This window comes from Gobio gobio (genome assembly GCF_949357685.1).
Source record: "Gobio gobio genome assembly, chromosome: 11".
Taxonomy (NCBI): domain Eukaryota; kingdom Metazoa; phylum Chordata; class Actinopteri; order Cypriniformes; family Gobionidae; genus Gobio; species Gobio gobio.
The window spans coordinates 30,064,747-30,073,926 of NC_137104.1; the positions used below are offsets into that span (position 1 = coordinate 30,064,747).

Here is a 9,180-nt window from a genome sequence, read left to right on the forward strand (position 1 = left end):
GAAGGGGGCAATTCCAAATATATTCCCACAAGCAGTAAGTAGTGATTTTATCCACTTCAGTACTGTCAAACTGTACTGTACAAACAACATATTTACGCGCTAGCCAGTTAGCTGTTTAGAGTTCGTGATTCAAAGTGAAGAAGCAATCATTGTAAAATCATACAGTGACACATTACAATAATTAACGTTAAAATGTAAAATTTCAATGCTAAAAATAAAGTTGTGACTGCTGACATTATGGGTTAACGTGTAAAGGATAGTTCAACCTGAAATGGAAATAAAGCCATCTTTTACCCACCCTGCTGTTGTTCCAATGTCCTTCTATCATTTTCGGACCTCAAAAGCAGAAATTTTAAAAAGTCCTGCACGCGCTCCTTCCTATAATGGCAATGAATAGCGACCAGGCTAAAACATTACAAAAATTATACAAAAGTATCATGTAATGATACAGTGAGACGCGCGCGCCATATATGGAAAGTGTTCAGGAGGCATACTATAAGGTTTTGCGAGAAAGAAACCGTTTTATTCAGTCAAAATACTGAGCTCCGTCGTTAGCGTTCCTGAGAGTGCGTGGGAGTTTTCAGCAGGTGCTTATGCTTACTATAACTCGCACTGTTGTCATGGTACCCAGGATAAGCACACACACGTACCATTTTGAGAAATCAGGCTCAATAGAAACAAACATGACTCTTGTCTTTTCTATATGGCATATCTGATAAGAAATACTACAATAATACTAATAATAGTAACCTCCTGAAGTGAATGTTGTGTGCCGGTTGTCATGACAACATTGTGTGAGTAGCTGCTGACGCGCAGTGAAACAGCCAATCAGAGCAGAACTCCACATTACTATTCATGACCCTTCCAAATAAGGCAAAAACAGACCATTTCATTCAAGGGATAAATGGACCTGTAAAACCGTATCTGGACAATTTTTGCCCTTAAATAAGCCACATACCCTCTATGTAAATATCAGAGAACAATTTAAATTAAAGCTGCTAGCAGCGATGAAAGGGCCCTCGCACATGCACCGCCACCCGGTGGCCTCAGGAAAACAGTGAATAGTGGGCGACATGCATTTAAGCGGGTCAATATAGGAAAAATATGGCAAACTCACTTCAATGTGCCACACTTCCTTCTGCCAGCAGGTGGCGCTTCGACTATAACTGAAAATTGCCATGTAGAGTCTTCAGGTCAGGACTATTGTCAAACGTGAAGTTTGAGGCAGATTGGACATTGTATACCTGAGTTACAACAACTTCCTGTTTAATGGCGTAAATCACATACAGTAGCATGTATCCACGTGTTGCAAGATTTATTTTATTTCTAGCATGTTTGGGATTTCATGGCATATTTAAAAGTGTTTCTGGGAGTGAATTATAGTATAAAGCATGCCATTTTAATTGTTTTTAAGAATATCTAAGCATTCATTGAATTAGGGCTGCAACGACGCGTCGACGTCGTCGATGACGTCGACTACGAAAATACGTCGACGTGCGTGAAATGCGTCGACGCGTCGGCGGCACATTATTTACGTTCTAGAATGGAACAGAAGATCTAGAATAATGGCAGCTTCTGCTCCCGGGCATAGTGAAAATGATCATTTATCATATAAAGCCAGACCGCGACATTCAAAAGTGTGGGAGAACTTTAAACAGAAGCCGAATAAAACTGTGCTTTGTTCGCTCTGTAACGCCGGTTTCACACTGCACGCGGTGGCAGAGCAGAAGCTGTGCGCGTGGAGAGCGGGAGCTTTCACACTGCAGTCAGTGTTGCCAAGTTCGCTTTTTTCCGCGGAATTGGGCTACTTCTACACTGTTGCCGCGGGCTGTGGCTCATGTCCGCGGGTTGAAGCAAAAAACACACATATTTTTCCCCCCGAACGCGATGTTTACCAGAGAACCTCCCCGAAACGCGATTGGGCTTGTTTTGGGCTAGTTTTGAGGAACGAATGGGTGGGGTTTGTTGTGTAAACCTGGCAACCCTGCTGCCATGGTTCTCTCGCGCAGCTGAACCGTGGCGCGTGTAATGCAACAGACGGTCACAATTTCCTGGGTTCTTCTCCGACCCCAGTACGTCTCGTGCTTTTATTTATTATGGGCTGCATATATCTCCTGTTAATGCGACCTGGTTCCGCTCTGTCCCAAACACATATGCATAATAACTTGTTGTATATAGGTAGTTTACATGATTAAAGTAACATTAAAGTTAAGATATGCCTCTAGCTTTAATCATTTAAATGTGTCTTTGAAGTTTGGGCAAAAACTTCTGGCAGCTTTAGTCGTTGTTTATGCACATGTATCTTCAAAATAGACTACTAGTTATACATTAAAACTATGCTGAAAGCTCCTGTATGTGAACCTTTTGCAGATAAATACAAGTGCATTTTCGTTTACTATTGACACAAATCAATAAGTAAATCATACTCAACTACTATAGTAAACAACTTTTCCTAATTAGGCCTACTCTGTATACATTTTATGATGAATAGTATCATTATATATTATGTTTAAAAAGCTTCTTTTGTTCATATATTTCATTATAAAATGGCATACTATGTACACTACCCTTCCTGAAATACAATTAATATTGTCATCATTCATTGATTTCATGTTAAAATAATATACAAATTCACTACCCTCTTTGAAATACAATAATCAGTAAAAAAGAATAATAAAATTAATCTGGAAAAATAATCGTTAGATTAGTCGACTAATCGAAAAAATAATCGTTAGATTAGTCGACAGAAAAAATAATCGTTAGTTGCAGCTCTACATTGAATAGATATAGGCATTTGTGGACACTTGGTCAAGGCCACATCTTGAAATAACCCTGTTATAGCCATTCAGATGCAAAAGTTTAACTTTTTTAAATAATTATTGCTCTAAAGAGTCCAGAGAATTGTACTGCACTGGTTTGGTTCTGATCAGGTCGAAAAATCTATGACTAGTTTGCAAAGGTTTAGGTTTTTAACATAATCTTGAATATTTAATGAACAATTTCATTGACAGTATTGGTTCTTGAGGCAAAGTTGTTCAGTATGAGGAGATCTATCATAATATATGTTTTTAACCCCACCTGATTACAGAGATGGAAAATCCCATTTACAGCCAATACAGGCATTTCACCATAGGGAATACATGGTTTTCAAAGCTTTTTAACAGTTATAGCGCCACTTATGGTCCCATCTCCATGAAACTTTGCATGCTTCTTCAGCATGTTATGTCACATAAACATAACAATTTTCGTGAAGTTTTGAGTTTTCCTTTAGGATTAATAGGCTTTTGAGTATATTTTGCTACGCCCCTCTTCTAAATGACCCTGTTATAGCCATCCAAATGCAAAAGTTCAACTTTTTTTTGATAATTATTGATCTAGAGAGTCCAGAGAATTGTCCTAGACTGGTTTGGTTCCGATCAGGCAAAAATCCAGGGACTAGTTTGCAAAAGTAGGTTTTGAACATAATCGCGAATATTTAATGAACGGTTTAATTGACAGCAATGCTTCTAGAGGCAAAGTTGTTCAGCATGAGGACACCTATCATATGATATGTATATTTGGTTGATGTGTGCAACAGCACGTGATTTCGGAGCCATAAAACTCGTTAGCGCCAACTAGTGGCCGATTTCTTTCAAAATTCTTACAGACCTCTAGGGCCATGAGTCAAACATGCCCACCGAGTTTCATTCCGATCGGCCTCCGTTAACCTTGTCTAATAGGTGCTCAAATTTAATTGGCTGTGGCGGCCAAGTTTTTTAAGATACGCCAATGTCCTCATAGACATATATGGTACCTTGGACCAAGACACTACATACCAATTTTCAAGTCAATCGGACTAGTGGTCGGGTGGTTATAGCCATTTTCATGTTTTTTTCGTGTTATTGCGCCACCAAGTGTTCAATCGTCGCGATTGTTTTATCCTGACCGAAGACTCAGCCCATACACATGTGTACCAAGTTTGGTGAAGATATCTCATTTCGTTCCTGAGTTATAGCCCTTGTAGTAAAATGGGCTCTGAAACAGGCTTCAAACCAGTTGTTCCATTATGCATGCTTTCACACACACACACACACACACACACACACACACACACACACACACTTTTTTAATGCTATGGTCTATAATCATTTCACTTAACTCTTTGTAACTATTAATCAGATTATTAAAAATTTATTCAGAAACATAGGACTACCCACACACATTTTGTTGTAGATACAGACATTTGAACTATATGATGTTGCAGTAAACAAAATGTTTCCTGCAAGTCTCCTTCAAGATTCACATTTCTCAATGTGACAATTGTCAATGGTAATAGCTAATAGATTAATTTTGACTAAATTGTAAATGTTAAAATAGTGATTTTTTTAAAGTCTGAATATGACTTATAGATCAATATTAGAGTGTAGTACAATAAAAAGAACAGCGGGGGGCAGCAAACCACTTATGAGTATTACATGACTTTAAAAGAAGCATCTAAACAATAGAGGAATGATAGAAAACCACCAGTATAGCAAAGGTGCTGAAAAAGACCACTTATTGGTCATTATTTTCATATGAACTCTGTAATTTTCACCTTTTTAACTGTTATAGAGGCAAATATTGTCCTATCTGTCTGAAAATTGTCATGCTTGTTTAGATGCATAGTACACATGTTCTGACTTGTTTTTAAGAATATCTGAGCATTCATTGAATAGATATAGGCATTTGGGGACACTTGGTCAAGGCCACATCTTGAAATAACCCTGTTATAGCCATTCAGATGCAAAAGTTTAACTTTTTTTAATAATTATTGCTCTAAAGAGTCCAGAGAATTGTACTGCACTGGTTGGGTTCTGATCAGGTCGAAAAATCTATGACTAGTTTGCAAAAGTAGGTTTTTAACATAATCGTGAATATTTAATGAACGATTTAATTGACAGTAGAGCTGCAACTAACGATTATTTTTTCTGTCGACTAATCTAACGATTATTTTTTCGATTAGTTGACTAATCTAACGATTATTTTTCCAGATTAGTCTTATTATTCTTTTTTTACTGATTATTGTATTTCAATAGGGTAGTGAATTTGTATATTATTTTAACATGAAATCAATGAATGATGACAATATTAATTGTATTTCAGGAAGGGTAGTGTACATAGTATGCCATTTTATAATGAAATATATGAACACAAGAAGCTTTTTAAACATAATATATAATGATACTATTCATCATAAAATGTATACAGAGTAGGCCTAATTAGGAAAAGTTGTTTACTATAGTAGTTGAGTATGATTTACTTATTGATTTGTGTCAATAGTAAACGAAAATGCACTTGTATTTATCTGCAAAAGGTTCACATACAGGAGCTTTCAGCATAGTTTTAATGTATAACTAGTAGTCTATTTTGAAGATACATGTGCATAAACAACGACTAAAGCTGCCAGAAGTTTTTGCCCAAACTTCAAAGACATATTTAAATGATTAAAGCTAGAGGCATATCTTAACTTTAATGTTACTTTAATCATGCAAACTACCTATATACAGCATGTTATTATGCATATGTGTTTGGGACAGAGGGGAACCGGGTCGCATTAACAGGAGATATATGCAGCCCATAATAAATAAAGCACGAGACGTACTGGGGTCGGAGAAGAACCCCGGAAAATGTGACCGTCTGTTGCAATACACGCGCCACGGTTCAGCTGCGCGAGAGAACACTGGAAGGGTTGCCAGGTTTACACAACAAAACCCACCCATTCGTTACTCAAAACTAGCCCAAAACAAGCCCAATCGCGTTTCGGGGAGGTTCTCTGGTAAACATCGCGTTCGGGGGGTTAAATATGTGTGTTTTTTTGCTTCAACCCGCGGACATGAGACACAGCCCGCGGCAACAGTGTAGAAGTAGCCCAATTCCGTGGGAAAAAAGCGGACTTGGCAACACTGACTGGCAGTGTGAAAGCTCCCGCTCTCCACGCGCACAGCTTCTGCTCTGCTCAGTGTGAAACCGGCGTTACAGAGCGAACAAAGCACAGTTTTATTCGGCTTCTGTTTAAAGTTCTCCCACACTTTTGAATGTCGCGGTCTGGCTTTATATGATAAATGATCATTTTCACTATGCCCGGGAACAGAAGCTGCCATTATTCTAGATCTTCTGTTCCATTCTAGAATGTAAATAATGTGCCGCCGACGCGTCGACGCATTTCACGCACGTCGACGTCATCGACGACGTCGACGCGTCGTTGCAGCCCTAATTGACAGTATTGGTTCTTGAGGCAAAGTTGTTCAGTATGAGGAGATCTATCTTAATTTATGCATATTATGTGGATGTTTTTAACCCCACCTGATTACAGAGATGGAAAATACCATTTACAGCCAATACAGGCATTTCACCATAGGGAATACATGGTTTTCAAAGCTTTTTAACAGTTATAGTGCCACCTATGGTCCGATCTCCATGAATCTTTGCATGCTTCTTCAGCATGTTATATACATAACAATTTTCGTGAAGTTTTGAGTTTTCCTTTAGGATTTATAGGCTTTTGAGTGTAATTTGCTACGCCCCTCTTCTAAATGACCCTGTTATAGCAAATTTATATAGCAAAACAAATTTTCAAGTCAATCGGACTAGCGGTCGGGTGGTTATAGCCATTTTCATGTTTTTTTCATGTTATAGCGCCACCAAGTGTTCGATCATCGCAATTGTTTTATCGTGACCAAAGACTCAGCCCATACACATGTGTACCAAGTTTGTTAAAGATATCTCATTTTGTTCTTGAATTATAGCCATTTTTGTAAAATAGGCTCCTCCCACAACATTCGTTTGCCGCCCCTTAGCGACCGTGAATCGAAATTTCAACTTTTTTTCGATAATTATTGATATTCAGACTCCAGAGAACATTTCTGCACTGGTTTGGTTCCGATCAGGCTAAAATCCAGGGACTAGTTCGCAAAAGTAGTTTTTTAACAAAATTCAAAATGGCGGAAAATCTTTCATGGCGGAAATGAAATCGGAGATATACGTCATGGACTCACCTTTCCAATGATATAAGACACTTGAGTCTACGACATACGGTTTAGGAGTTATGAGCAGTTTTGCGCAATTGATTGCTATAGCGCCACCTATAGGCCAATCTGGCTCATAATTTGATAACCTCTCCTCGATTTTTGTACTACCATCTGACAAAGTTTCAACGCTCCAGCACTTACGGTTTGGGCTGCACGATGCGTTTTACGGGAGAATAATAATAATAAAAACCGGTACAATTACAATAGGGTTTCAGCACTTCGCGCTTGAACCCCTAATAAAAATCAGCACAATTACAATAGGGTTTCAACCCTTTTGGGCTTGAACCCCTAATAAAAATCAGTACAATTACAATAGGGTTTCAGCACTCACACCATCGGTGCTCGGGCCCTAAATATAGCTGCAAGCAGCAATACAGGGACCAAGCGCAAAGAAGAAGACAAGACATGCCAAAATGGCTGGCAGTGTCAGATCAACTGCAGCAATGAGCAATCAATCACATTTTAAGATGATTTTAGGCAAAAGGCTGAAAAATGTATTGTAGTCTGAGAGTGTCAGACCAACTGCTACAATGAACAATTATACAGTTTAAGAAGATTAGGCAAAATGGCTGAAATGTCATTTATAGAGTCACTAATAATATAATCTAATGGTTTATCACTTTTGACCAATAGGGGGCACAGTTACGAAATTGATATGGTGTGGTCAGAATTAGGGAAAAATGACACATGCAAAGTTTGATGCCAATATGTCAAAGCATTGCAGAGATACAACCTCAAGAGTCATTTTGGCATCATGCCTCAACTTCGTCACTGCAGTTTACAAAAACTTTCATCTGTCGACGCAAAATCCCTAACATTTTGACGGCACAGTCTGAAGATGATATGATTTCATTTTGGTGGAAATCAGACAAACGGTCTAGGACGAGTTAAAAAAGTAGGTTTTTAGCAAATAACAAGATGGAAGACAAGAAGGTTTGCCAAATATGGCAAAATGGGTATCCATGTTCTCGGCCTGAGCCAAGGAATGTATTATGACCAGTTTCATTAAACTAGGCTAATTTAATCAAAAGCTATTAGCATTTTGGTAAATTTTGTTATAACCTTTGACCACAAGGTGGCACTGCCCCAAAACTTTTTGAGTACCTTCAAAGCATGGTGCGGAAGACACATACCAAGTTTCGTAACGATAGACTAATGAGTTTGTAAAATATAGTTTTTTAGCACATAATTCAAAATGGCCGACAGCCAAAATGGCCGATATGGTAAAATTGGATATCAGACTCGACATGACATCCTGAATCTAACAAGACCACTTTTATGATTGTTGGACAAACGGTTCAAAAGTTATAAGCATAAACATGAGTCCAATTTTGGACTGATGGTGGCGCTAGAGGGATTGAGTTAGAGACTCCAAATTTGCTATGGTGACATTTCAGACTGTCCTCAATTAGTGTGCCAAATTTCACAACTTTTTACCATATGGTTCTATGGGCTGCCATAGACTTCGTGGCGGAAGAAGAAGAAGAAGAAGAAGAAGAAGAAGAAGAAGAAGAAGAAGAAGAAGAAGAAGAAGAAGAAGAAGAAGAAGAAGAAGAAGAAGAAGATTAATAAATATAGCTGCAAGCAGCAATACCGGGGCCAAGCGCAAAGAAGAAGACAAGACATGCCAAAATGGCTGGCAGTGTCAGATCAACTACAGCAATGAGCAATTAAGGACCTATTAAGGTGATTTTAGGCAAAATAGCTGTAAAATGATAAATACAGTCAATAATAATTATTTAATGATTTATCACTTTCAACCAATAGGTGGCACAGTTACGAAATTTATGTGATGTGGTCAGAATAAGGGAACAATGACACATGCAAAGTTTGGTGTCAATATATCAAAGCAGGGTGTCAATATAGTGTCAATATGTCATTGCAGAGATATAGCCTCAAGAGGCCTTTTCATTATAAGTATGGACCACATGGCGGTGCTGTTTTGAAACCTTTTAAGTAGCTTAAAGGCATGGTGTTGATGGCACATACCAAGTTTCGTAATGATACAACAATTCATTTGTAAAGCATAGCATTTTATATTATAATTCTGCATTGTAGTCAATGGAAATTTCATGTTTTGTTCTATTATAGCGCTACCAAGAGGCACAATGCTACCATTTTTTTTATGTGTCCT

The 9,180-nt window shown here is 38.1% G+C and overlaps 1 protein-coding gene across 2 annotated transcripts in view; it reads right to left on the reverse strand.

Annotated features, from left to right (window-relative positions):
* top2b (DNA topoisomerase II beta) overlaps positions 1–9,180 on the reverse strand; it is a 205,976-nt gene that overhangs the window by 161,226 nt on the left and 35,570 nt on the right. The window lies entirely within an intron of this gene.